The 12145-nt window shown below is 41.7% G+C and overlaps 1 pseudogene; it reads left to right on the top strand.

The window, feature by feature from the left end:
• Positions 1–2378: 2378 nt before the first annotated feature.
• On the top strand, positions 2379–3758 carry LOC118521571 (splicing factor 3B subunit 4 pseudogene; annotated as a pseudogene).
• Positions 3759–12145: the final 8387 nt, after the last annotated feature.

Here is a 12145-nt window from a genome sequence, read left to right as displayed (position 1 = left end):
CATCAAAATCAGTAGAAAAGTAAAACTTCCACTATTAGCAGATGACATGATACTATATAGAGAAAGCCCAAAAGACTCCACCAAAAAACTGCTAGAACTGATAAATTCAGTAAAGTCACAGGATACAAAATCAATCTGTAGAAAACTGTTTAATTTCTATACCCCAGAAATGAAGCAGCAGAAAGAGGAATTAAAACAATCCCATTTACAATTGTACCAAAAATAAGATATCTAGGAATAAACATAACCAAAGAGGTGAAAGACCTGTACTCTGAAAGCTATAAAACACTGGTGAAAGAAATTAAAGATGACACAAGGAAATGGAAAAATATTCCATGCTCATGGATTGGAAGAACAAATATTCTTAAAATGTCTACACTACTCAAAGCCATCTATACATTTAATGTAATTCCATCAAAATACCAACAGCATTTTTTACAGAACTAGAACAAACAATCCTAAAATTTGTATGGAACCACAAAAGACTCCAAATAGCCAAAGCAATGTTGAAAAAGAAAAGCAAAGCTGGAGGCATCACAATTCTGGACTTCAAGTTATATTACAAAGCTGTGGTAATCAAAACAGAATGGTACTGGCACAAAAATAGACACATAGATCAATAAATTAGAATAGAAAACCCATAAATAGACCCACAACCATATGGTCAATTAATCTTCAACAAAGCAGGAAAAATATCCAATGGGAAAAACACAGTCTCTTCAATAGTATTGGGAAAACTGGACAGCAACATGCAAAAGAACGAAACTGGGCCACTTTCTTACGACATACACAAAAACAAATTTCAAATGGATTAAAGACCTAAATATGAGACCTAAAACCATAAAAATCCTAGAATAGTAACTTAGTTGACATTAGCTATAGCAACTTACTAGATATGTGTCCTGAAGCAAGGGAAACAAAAGCAAAAATAAACTACTGGAACTATATCAAAATGAAAAGCTTCTGCACAGCAAAGGAAATAATCAAAAAAATTAAAGGCAACCTACAGAATGAGAGAAGATATTTGCAAATGACATATCTGATAGAGGGTTAGTATCCAAAATAAAGAACTTACAAAACTCAACACCCCAAAAAAGAATCCAATTAAAAAATGGGCAGAACACATGAACAGACATTTCTCCAAATAAGATATACAGATGGTCAAAAGACACATGAAAAGATGCTCATCATCAGTTATCATAAGGGAAATGCAAATCAAAACTACAATAAGCTATCACCTCACACCTGTCAGGATGGCGAAAATCAACAACACAAGAAACAACTGGTGTTGACAGAGATGTGGAGAAAAAGGAATACTCATGTGCCGTGCATGGAAACACAAACTGGTACAGCCACTGTGGAAAACAGTATGGAGGTTCCTCAAAAAATAAAAAATAGAATTACCCTATGATTCAGCAATTGCACTACTGGGTATTTACCCGAATAATAGAAAAACTCTATTTCAAAGGGATACATGTGCCCTTATGTTTATAATAGCATTATTTACAGTAACCAAGTTATGGATATAGCCCAATTGTCCATCAATTTATGAATGGATAAAGGAGAGATGATATGTATATATATATATATATATATACATATATATATATATATATACACACACACACACAGTGGAATATTATTCAGCCATAAAAAAATGAAATCTTGCCATTTTCAATGACATGGATAAACCTAGAGAGTATAATATTAAGTGAAATACATCAGTCAGAGAAAGACAAATACCATATGATTTCACTCACATGCGGAATTTAAAAACAAAACAAATAAATATGATGGGGGAATGAGGGAGAAAGGAAGACCAAGAAACAGACTCTTTTTTTAAAGATTTTATTTATTTAGGGGAGCCCGGGTGGCTCAGTCGTTAAGCATCTGCCTTCGGCTTGGGTCATGATCCTGGTGTCCTGGGATCGAGCCCCACATCAGGCTCCCCGCTCCACAGTAAGCCTGATTCTCCCTCTCCCACTCCCCCTGCTTGTGTTCCTTCTCTCGCTGTGTCTCTCTCTGTCAAATAAATAAAATTTTATTTATTCGTCAGAGAAAGAGAGAACAAATGGGGGAGCTGCAGGCAGAGGGAGAAGCAGGCTCCTAACTGAACAGGGAGCCTGATGAGGGACTCCATCCCAGGACCCTAGGATCATGATCTGAGCTGAAGGCAGATGCTTAACCGACTGAGCCACCCAGGCATCCCAACAGACTCTTAAATATAGAGAACAAATTGATGGTTACCAGAGGGGTGAGGGGTGGGGGAGAGGGATGGGTGAAATAGGTGATGAGGATTAAGGAGTGCACTTGTGATGAGCACCTAGTAAATAAAATAAGAACTTGTTAAAAAGAGAAAGGCGGGGAGCTGTTTCACCATGGCGGCCGGGCCCAACTCCAAGTGGAACCAGGATGCCACTGTCTACATCGGCGGCCTGGAGGAGAAGCTTAGTGAACCATTGCTGTGGGAGCTATTTCTCCAGGCAGGGCCAGTAGTCAACACACACGTGCCAAAGGATAGAGTCACAAGTCAGCACCAAGGCTATGGCTTTGTGGAATTCTTGAGTGAGAAAGATGCTGACTATGCCATTAAGATCATGAACATGATCAAACTCTATGGGAAACCAATACGGGTGAACAAAGCATCAGCTCACAACAAGAACCTGGGCATGGGGGCCAACATTTTCATTGGCAATCTAGACCCGGAGATTGATGAGAAGCTGCTTTCAGCGCCTTTGGGGTCATCTTACAAACCCCGAAGATTATGCGGGACCCTGACACAGGCAACTCCAAAGGTTATGCCTTTATTAATTTCACTTCATTTGATGCTTCGGATGCAGCTATTGAGGCCATGAATGGGCAGTATCTCTGTAACCGCCCTATCACTGTGTTCTATGCCTTCAAGAAGGACTCCAAGGGTGAGCGCCATGGCTCAGCAGCTGAAAGACTTCTGGCAGCCCAGAACCCACTCTCCCAGGCCAACCGCCCTCATCAGCTGTTTGCAGATGCAACCCCTCCACCCTCAGCCCCCAATCCTGTGGTATCATCATTGGGGTCCGGGCTTCCTCCACCAGGCATGCCTCCTCCTGGGTCCTTCCCACCCCCAGTGCCACCTCCTGGAGCCCTTCCACCTGGGATACCCCCAGCCATGCCCCCACCACCTATGCCTCCTGGGGCTGGAGGACATGACCCACCATCAACAGGAACCCCAGGGGCTGGACATCCTGGACATGGACACTCACAACCTCACCCATTCCCACCAGGTGGGATGCCCCATCCAGGGATGTCTCAGATGCAGCTCGCCCACCATGGCCCTCATGGCTTAGGACACCCCCATGCTGGGCTCCCAGGCTCTGGGGGGCAGCCACCACCCTGACCGCCACCCAGAATGCCTCATCCTGGACCTCCTCCAATGGGCATGCCCCCTTGAGGGCCTCCGTTTGGATCTCCCATGGGTCACCCAGGTCCTATGCCTCCACATGGGATGCGTGGACCTCCTCCACTGATGCCTCCTCATGGATACACTGGGCCTCCATGACCCCCACCCTATGGCTACCAGCGGGGGCCCCTCCCTCCACCCCGGCCCACCCCCCCGGCCTCCAGTTCCCCCTCGTGGCCCACTTCGAGGCCCTCTTCCTCAGTAATTTCTTGTTCTCTTGCCTCCTGTTCTATCTTCCCAATATCTTTTCAATTCCTTGGACCAATCAGAGTTGCTGTAGCTCCCTAACGCTAAGGCACTAATCCCTCTCAGGCCTTTTTTTTTTTTTCCTTAAATGTAATGTTTTTCACAGGAGGTTTTATTTTTTTTGTTGTTGTTGTTGGTCCTAAGTGTTTTGCAAATGCACAGAGAAAATAAAACTAAATTCCTTGTTTAAAAAAAAAAAAGGCAATGTCACTTTATCTCTGTGGTTTTCCTTTCAAAAACCCCTACCCATACCCCAGTTTAATCATAAGAAAAATAACAGACAAATTCCAATTACTACAAAAGACCTGATAAATCCTCCTCAAAACTATCAAGGTCATCAAAAAACAAGGAAAATCTGAGAAACTCTTATAGCCAGGAGGAGCCTAAGAACACATGATGACTAAAAAGAATTTTGTGGTGTTTTGGATGGAATCCTGGAATGGAGAAAAGACATTAAGAAAAACAAACAAAAACAACAACTAAAGAAATCTGAATAAAGTATAGATTTTGATTAATTAATACAAGATAAACAATCGATTAATCTTACCAACAAATGTTATGAGTTGCATGTTCAAGTCTTAATTTATGCTAATCTTTCAAAATGAAATGCTTTCCTCCTTCAGTTATTTGAAGTCCATTCATTCTTTAAAATTATGCTGGAAACTACCTTTTTCACCAAATAACTAACCCTGCTACTCTAAACTTCAGTGATCTCTCACACTAGGCACTTAGTGTTAGAGTAGGTTTCGAGCCACCTAACCCCTATGTACATGTTATAACTTTCCTCTCCCCTCCCTTTTTATCAGTATGTTGGCTCCTTGAATAATTTCAAGTCAAGTGGCTATATCTTTACAAACTTCCTTTATATGGCAATCATCTTTAAGTATAATTCTAGGCTTAAGGTACGTGGCAATTAAAATTTGTTGATTAATTCACAAAAATCATGTGATGTGCCCCAAGATACCTTTTCAGGCCCAAGAGTGTGTCTAACACTAAGGACCATTTTCCTGTGTCTATGACCTATAGGTGTTGATATTTACAAGACTGACAAAGACTAACTGATCTTTTCTTTCAAAGGACTCCGTAGCTCCCCAATGACTAAAATATAAAATCTCAATTCATCTGTCTCTTCACAAACTAAATTCTGCCAACAACTTTGGCCTTAACCCCTTATAGTCTCCCAAATTTACATTCTGTTCCAAAAAAATAATTCAGTTTATTGGTGGAGGGCAAGGGGGATTTTCATGCTCTTCTCTACCTCTACATATTTACAATTGATGTTCACTCTGCTGAAGTCATTTCCTCAATAAAGCCACTCCTAACCCTTCAGCTAGTAAGACTTAGGTACCTTTTCTCCTGCCTTTCTATATTATTTCAAAGTATTGTATCACCTTATTTCAAAGTAACTATCATAATACTTATTACAATGATGTAATTATGTTTACCTCTCCATCTATCCACTGTACTATGAGACTATCAGTAATAAGGACTATATTTTCTTCATATTTATAGCCCCTGTAACTCAGAGTAATTGGCACTTAATACATCTTCAAATGAGAGCTTATTGAATAAATGAATACATGAATATGAATATGGTGTGCAAGAAAACAATGTATTCTAGCCAGCATGATTCCCAATGCCTAAAAATCCACAGAAAGTTGGCATTGTTGATATATTTCCTATAATATTCCAGAGAATGCAACCCTTCTACGAAATGCCTTGTGGGAACACCCACCAACCTTCTCAGTGAAAGATCTGAAACTTTAAAGCACATAGACCATGGATGATATGCTATATATATGGCTTTTCTTTATCACTTTATATCGTATATCCCTTATTACTTTATATGACATAATTCACCTAAACTTGCTACTTTTATGGACCTATACTGTGCTGTACACAAACCTTGAACAAACCATCTATTAGAAGCACAGATTACGCCTTTCAGACGCAAGCTCCCTTTGAAGGTTCTCTTTAAGAATTTGAACTACCTGAAAATGTAATCTTATCTCCTATAAGCTTTTAACCAAGCAAATGGAATTTGCAAGGACATTGGTCAAGTGGCCGGCCTAGATAGACACAGAGGTAGAGCATTGCTTTCAAGATGCACTGATTATCACAGTATGGTAAAGCTGAGAGTAGTTTCCCTGCTTTCAGTCAGCACACATTTGGAGGCATGCTTACTATGTGCAGGTGTGATGCTAGTCTCAGGGACATTAGAGCTCCAGACCAACTGTTTCATTTTTTGCAAGTAAAGACAGAGATCTAGACAGGTAAATCGATTCTCTGCAGCCACCAAGCTAATTATTGACAGAGTAAAGACTAGAAATCACAACTCCAAGATTTCCCATTCACTGACATTTCTTAGACACTTGACTGGCCGAGTTCTCCAAAAGGAAAAGTCCACCCTTTCCAGAGTGCCCTCAGCTCTGAAATTCCACCATCCATTCCTTTGGGCCTCGTCTCTTTCAAATTCACCTGAGAGAAGTAAGAAATTAACATTAAAATATGTAATACTTCAGAATAAATTAATTCTTAAGTGTGGGGAAAATGGAACAGCATAGAAGTACTGGGCACCTGGCAGGGAAATCAATAATAAAAAAGCAAGAATAAGGAGCAGGAAGGAAAGAAAATCTAGGTGATTCACCGACAGATGCCAAGTGCTCACAACTTTGCCTCGGGCCAATCTGGTCTGTTTCAGAATGGAGTAATTAGCTTGCTCAAGCTTGAGCCCTTGGTTCCTCTGCCAGAAGGTTTCCCTGTGGTTTATAAACTTAAGCAGACCTAGCAAAAAATCACCTATGACACAGAGTTTGCTGCAGCTTAACAGGATTCCTTCAGGAGTGCTCACTCCGGAGTCCAAAGAAGAGTTTCAAGTGTTGATTGCAACGCTCTCCCTTGTTTTGGGTCAGAAACATCAGCAGGAAGAAAGGACACTTAAGAAAGGATTTTTTTAATTGTCAAAACCAGAACAAATTCTAGCAAGGGCAGAAGCCTTCTGATAAGAGACAGCTAAAAAACAGCTTACCCTAGCTGCCTGATTTTTTTTTTTTTTACTCATAAATTGATTAGGAACAGTAGGTGGACTCTAGGTGAAAGTAGAAAAGAACCACTCTGGACAACCCAAAGGTCAAGCTTAATGGGGCTGTGCTTGGGCAGGTGGCCAGATGGGTGAGTGCCTCCTATTCGGAAGAGACTATCAAAGGGAAAGGTTGATGCATTGCACTTTAGAAAGCCATTTTTCTCTAAGTTTCATACAAAATCCAGCCACTAAAATCTAGAACCACAAATGGTAAGAATGAACCTATTCACTCTGCTTGTGGAAGTTTCCATGAGCACCGGAGTGTGCAGCTATTGCTGCCAATGACCCTCTTCTTGAAGCAGTTGGTATCAGATGTGATGACAGCAAAAGCACCCTCCATAGGAGGACTTCGCCAAGTCGATCTTATGTGGCCTGGTCTGCCTCTTTCACTCAGCCTCTCTGGGCACCAAAAACACCTCCTCAGAAGGAGTCGATATATTTAGAAGCCCTGTCTTGAAGAGGTCAACAAAAAAGATAGGCTGGATACCTTTGGATGTCATTTCATTTAGAAACGAGAACTTGTGTCTCAAGGGAGAAGCACTTGTTAAAGGGGAGAGAAGGTTTAGTCTTTGATTTGGAATCTGTGTATTTGCTGTGGGTTTTCACTTAGAAATATAATACCAGACACCTCGGATTTACAAGCAAAGCTGCAAGGTGTTTGGTATTCTGCTGATGCTAAATCTATACTTTCTTTCATCTGTTTCTTTCTTTCTTTTGGATATTCATTGTGGAAGAATTCAATCATAAATGTGTAGAAAAGAGTACACATGGGTGCATTCAGGTACCCATCACTGAGATGCAAAATAACAACTGTTGGCCAATCTTGTCTCCCAGCCTTCTCCCTACGTCCACTGGGTAATTTTAAAGCAAATCTCAGATAGCCTATCATTTTGTCATACACACTTCAATGTAACTTCCCTTTGTATGACCTGTATTTCTTAAGATGTTTTTAACTGGTACAGAATAAGTTGGTTGGTTCTGCTAGGGATCTGATGCTGCATTCTTAAATAGCACAACCTCCTCTCTATGCTTGGAATGTTTCTTCCATTGATGATGATATGCCAAAGAGCCTCTGATTTGGAAGCTTAGCGAGTACAGTTAGAGATAAGGGGAGAGAGCCAGTTGATGGCATGGTGATTGCTTCTGCCTGGACCCTTGGACAGGGTTCAAGTCTCTTTGATTCAGGCAGGGCAGAAAGTGGATGGAATAATTTCCATGTGAGACTGAGTGAGCATCTGAGTCCGGGGCTAGCTCCTAGAGAGGTTGTTTAGGGGAACACAGAGAACACTGATCAAAATAAAAACTCTTTGGGGGCCCATGTGTGAGATGGGGCTTGGCAGAAAGTCACTCTTCTGACTTTTGCATGGAATTTAGCAACACTCTGACAGTCTGAGATTTATACAGTAGTCAGAAGTAACTGCATTAGTAGAGTTTCAGGCGTTTACACAGGGACGCTTTCAGCTCTGGCAAGAGAAAATTCCCACCATTCATTCATTGTTTTGCTTTTTTTTTTTTTTCTTTTATTTATTCAAGAATGTACCCCTACTATGGGCCAGACACTGTTTGTGTTACTGTGATCATAGCAGAGCTCAAGATAGAAAAATTTGCTCCCATTTTAGAGGGAAAGTGGGGCAATATGCCCTAAATATATAATATAATTTCAGATAGATAAATGCTGTAAGAAGGAAAGCAAACAAAAAAAAATTTTTTTTTAATTTTATTTACTTATTTGACAGAGAGAGAGCACAAGCAGGGGAAGCGGCAGGCAGAGGGAGAAGCAGGCTTCTTTCTGAGCAGGGAGCCCGATGAGGGACTCAATCCCACAACCCTGGGATCATGACCTGAGCTGAAAGCAGACACTTAACTGCATGAGCCACCCAGGTGCCCCAGCAAACCAAATTTTAAAGAAGACTAACTTCAGGCAGAGGGTGGTATTTTATACGTGGGCATGGAAGGTCTCTATGAGGAGATAACTTCTGAGATGAGGCCTGAATAAAATATGGGGACAAGGCACCCACAAGTTTGGCTGAAGGACATCTGGGTTAAAGGCACAGAAAATGCAAACTCCCCGGAGTTCAAATAAGCAGGGTGTGATCAAGAAAAGAAAGACAAGTATGGCTATTGTGTAGTGATCCAGGTGGAGATTCACAGGAGATGAGCCCAAGAAGCAGGTCAGACTAACTTTGCAGGGTTCTAGAGGCCACAATCATGTATTTGTCTTTTTTTTAAAAAAAGGATTTAATTAGGGTGCTGGTTGGCTCACTTGGTTAAGTGTCTGCCTTCCGCTCAGGTCATGATCCCGGGGTCCTGGGATCGAGCCTGGCTTCGGGCTCCCTGCTCAGCAGGGAGTCTGCTTCTCGCTCCCCCTTCCTCCTGCTCCTTCTCTCTCTCTCTCTCACTCACTCTCTCAAATAAATAAATAAAATCTTTAAAAAAAGATTTAATTAATTTGCAAGAAAGAGAGAGAGCGAGTCAGAGGAGGATCAGAGGGAGAGGGATAAGCAGACTCCCCACTGAGCGCAGAGCCCAACACAGGGATAGATCTGAGGACCCCAAGATCACTACCTGAGCCAAAATCAAGAGTCAGAGGGTTAACCACTGAGCTACCCAGGCGCTACATATTTGATGTTTTAGTGTTTTAGTGTGTGTGCTCTCAGCAGGGCCTCTACATTGCTTAATGACAGAGGCACGATTCCTAGTCCCCACAGTTGGTCAGGACACAGTCCACATGAGCAGGGGCTATGGGCCCGAGGCTAAGGGTTTCAAGCAAGGGAGTAACAAAACCTCTGTAGATTTTAAAAAGGAGCCCCTGGCTTCTATGTAAGCAAGCACTTCAGGGTAATACAATGAAAGCTGAGACCTTATAAAAGGCCATTGGTATAATCTGGCAGGAGGAGATAACGGGCTAAACCTAACAAGGAGATAATGAGGTATGTGTGGATTTAAGCTGCATTCCCAGATGGAGCTGATAGGGTTCGCTGATGGATCAGAGGGCTGTGGACGTGGGGGAAAGAGACTCACGTATTTGGTGTCTAGGCAGCAAGGTGTGCAGTGATGCCCTTTACCAAGATGGAAAAGAGGAGGTTTGGGAGGGAGAGAGGTAAACACCTCTAGTTCCTAACAAACCACCTTTCCTCCTTGTTCTCTTTCTTCTGCTTTGTCCATCTGTCCCTTTCTATTGATCATTCCTAGAAGTAACAAATGTACAATAACATTTCCCATCTCATATCCACTCCCTCGGCCTCCCTGGTTCTGCAGGGTCTGGCCCCGACGGGCTGCATATCCCATGCTCACAGGTTAGCTGGCCTGTGCTGGGTTGGGCCAATGAGAAAAAAATGGGGGGAAGATTGCAGGACAAGAGGAATGAGAACCAAAACGCTTCTCTCCAGGCCCTCTGCCTCAGCCGGCATTGCTGGTAGAATCAAGGACTTTGGCACCCCAACTCTATTTAGAGTTCAGGAAGGTCAAGAGGATCCAGAAAAAGGGACTAAGATGGAGTAACCAATAGAAAAAGAAGAACCTGGGGCACCTGGGTGGCTCAGTCGGTTAAGCGTGTGTCTTCGGGTCAGGTCATGATTCCAGAGTCCTGTGATCAAGCCCTGCATGTGGTTCCTCCCTCTCCCTCTGCCCCTCCCCCTGCTCGTTCTCTCTCTCTTTGTCTCTCTCTCTCAAATGAATAAATAAAATCTTTAAAAAAAAAAAAAAAGAAAGAAAAGAAAAAGAGGAACCCCATAAACCAAGTGGTAAAAACTTTTCCAAAAGAGAAAACATCAACTTTGTCAAATGCTGCTAAGAAGCCAAGTAAGATGATGACTGAGAATTATCTATCATATTTCACAATTGATACTATGAGAACAATTTGGTTGGACTGGTGAAGATGAAAGCTTGACTAGGAGAAATTCATGCAAAATATGAGAAGAGGAAATAGAAACAAGTATTGCTACATTTCAAGACCAGAGAAACATGACCCTCATTTAAGAGGAATATAGTGTTTGGGCAGAAATTGTCTAAAGATGGGAGATCTATCCATCAGAGTCCACCCAGTAAAGCAGAAATCTCCCGAAGCATTTAAAACAAAGGTAATTTAACCAGATAATGCAAGAGCTGAGACACCAATAGGGTCAGATGAAGAAGCCCAAGACTAGTGGCCTGCAGACCTCTACTTCCTTCTGCCCAAAAGGACAAAGCAAAGTAAGATGTTGCTAGAATCCAAAATACAGGGTCACCTTCAGAAGCTGGAATCACAGCATTTGTGTCCATTTGGATCTAGAGCCAAGAAGAAGACTCAGTTTCTATTAGATATATTCTAATTATTCAAGATTCTTCTTGCTGATTGCTCAACATTGACTTGGAGAATTCTGCACTGGGCAGTGATTCTTAACAATGTCTGTAAATACAAATCATCTGGGGTGCCTTTTAAAAATACCAGTACCCAGACTGTACCCCAAACTAATTAAATCAGAGTCTATGAAGTTTTGGTTTGTTTTTAAAAATTGCCAAATGATTTTAATGTATTGCCAGGGCTGAGAACCACTGCTCAAAATTCTGCATGATAAAACAGTATCAAATCTTCCTCGCACAAAACTGCCTCCAGCACTCGAATCTGGTCCTAAGGTATCCATCATAGCAACAAATGGTAAAAGCCCAAATGGTGAAAGCTCCCTGCATCATTGAATTAATTTTCTTAATGAAATCGGCTGCCTGAAAGCTCCCATCTCTTTAATGCTCTTTTGAGGTTAGAAGAGCAAAAGATGAAAAGCCCAGAAACAACATTCTCTGTGTTTCCTTTCACCATAACAGAATAATTAAGTGGTGTGGTTACCCACATGGCGCCGAGAGACACATTTTTCAGGATGCTATAGGTCACAACTGATAGAAGTAAAGGGGCATACCCTGCCCATGTGGAGTGAGGAATTAACACACCTGATCTCTTTTCAAACCACTCAAATGCCTTTCAGAGTGGCTCATGTTTGTGCTTCTCTAATTTGGAATATATTATGTATCTCATAATTAGGGCTTCGCTCTTTCTGGGAGCCTGAAACATTTGTCACTTTTACAGAATCGAAATCTTGAGTCTGTGGATCAGAAATAAGCTCCTGGTCTTTTATTGGGAATCCTGCATTTCGGTAAGTAATTTCCCCCAAGCAGCTGGGATTGAGTCAGTGTTCTTAGTTATAATTAAATGATAAATCTTCACATGGAAGGCATCCAACACCAAATATGTCAGTCCCATCAAAGTGGAAGAGAGCACAAGATACATTTACCTAGGAGAATGATTCCACTTTGGAAAATTATATTCTCTTGTCAGAAGCCAGATGACAAGCAGTTGCCTGCGAACAGTCGATAACAAAAGGCTCTTTAGTGGCTCGTGATGCATC

The sequence above is a fragment of the Halichoerus grypus genome, chromosome 3, assembly GCF_964656455.1.
Source record: "Halichoerus grypus chromosome 3, mHalGry1.hap1.1, whole genome shotgun sequence".
In the NCBI taxonomy this organism is placed as follows: Eukaryota; Metazoa; Chordata; class Mammalia; order Carnivora; family Phocidae; genus Halichoerus; species Halichoerus grypus.
Note: the sequence above shows the minus strand (reverse complement) of the source record. Positions and strands in the feature narration are given on the sequence as shown.